Source organism: Triticum dicoccoides, chromosome 7B (assembly GCF_002162155.2).
Source record: "Triticum dicoccoides isolate Atlit2015 ecotype Zavitan chromosome 7B, WEW_v2.0, whole genome shotgun sequence".
In the NCBI taxonomy this organism is placed as follows: Eukaryota; Viridiplantae; Streptophyta; class Magnoliopsida; order Poales; family Poaceae; genus Triticum; species Triticum dicoccoides.
Genome location: NC_041393.1, coordinates 744313219 through 744314692, shown reverse-complemented (window position 1 = coordinate 744314692; position 1474 = coordinate 744313219). Strand labels below are relative to the sequence as shown.

The window sequence follows — 1474 nt, the reverse complement described above, 5'->3', positions numbered from 1 at the left end:
TATCCACTTTTGTTTTAACAACATGAACTGTATTGAACTATGGACATTAATTGATGTGCAGATCCAAGATTAGTAGTGTTACTAACATTGAGTGACACTCAGACGTATGCAGGAGTTGCACAAATTCCTTCTTCTATTCATCATCTACTTAACTTTTTTTTACAGTTACACAGGATTGCTAGCACTAATTTCATTTGTACTAGAATTAAGATGGATGGATCATGGATGATAGTGATAGTAGTAAAGCTAGAAGATGTGGAGCGTGTGGATGTTGAGGAGCGCGACCCTGGTCTGCACCAGGCTCCGGAACACCTTCTCGCTCCCGGCCTCCAGCTCCTCGATGCACTCCTCCAGCTCCTCCAGCCTCTCCGCCACGGTCGCCACCGCCATCCCCTCCTCCCCACACCCGGCCGGCGCCTACGACTTCTTCTTGCTCTTCTTCACGAGGCACACCAGCGCCGCCGTGCCCTTGCACGAGCACGACTCCGCCTCCACGGACCCGGACATGGCCGCCACGGCCCCGAACAGCGCGGCAGACGCCGACGCCGTCGCCGCGGCCGACTCCATCAGCAGCCCCGTCACCTCCACCTCCGCCGCGCTGCCTTGGCCACCTCCGAGGATGCTCAGGCGCGAGGGACGGCTGGCACACTCTTTGGCCGCGGCGGCGAGGCGGGCGAGCTCCTTGCCGGCCCTGCGCTGCGCCCGCACGGCCGATGCCAGGCGTGCACCGTCGCGACGGCGCACGGCGGCCAGCGCCTCGGCCACGTCCTGCTTGAGCGCAACCACGGCCTCCTGGAAACAGCCGTGCGCGTCGGCGAGGCGGAGGAAGGAGTCGAGGAGGCGGTCCACGCTGCCGCCGGCGCCGGAGAGCGCGTCCTGGGCCTCGGGCAGGTCGAGCAGGTCGCCGACGGCGGTGTGGAGCGCATCAACGTGCGCGAGCCCCGCTGCGACGGAGGAGAACAACGCCGCTGGGCCCTGCTGCGCCCAGGCGCGCACGGCGCGGATGTGGGTGTGGAGGTGCGCCAAGATCGGGTGCGAGCGGCATGGCAGGCTCACGGACCGCCCGTGGTACGACGAGGAGGGAGCGCGCGCCTTGGGAGACCTCGAGGGGCTGAGAGGGAAGGAGATGGAGCGCACGAAGGCGCGCGCCATGGCTTCCGGTGGAGCTAGCGCTTTGACGATGGCTGGTGTTGGCAGCTGCGTGCGTGCGTGAGAGACCAGTGTGTGTCTGTGTCTGTGCGGCGTTGCTGGTTTATAAAGATGGAGACGGTGATTGCAGCTGAGCACTTTCGAGCATCAGTTGAGCTGGACGTGGGCTGATGTCTGACAGTGACACCGGCGCTTGCACGTGTGCGTCTGTGGTCGAGGTACAGCGCGTGGTGAGGGAGTGAGGTGGTTAGGACAACTCCACCGCGCGACCCCATCCTGTCCGGCCCTGTTCGTTTAGGGCAAAAGGGACAAAGGAGGCGGCCCA

The 1474-nt window shown here is 63.1% G+C and overlaps 1 pseudogene; it reads right to left on the bottom strand.

The window, feature by feature from the left end:
- Positions 1-246: 246 nt before the first annotated feature.
- LOC119339640 lies at positions 247-1157 on the bottom strand (annotated as a pseudogene).
- Between the last annotated feature and the right edge of the window lie 317 nt (positions 1158-1474).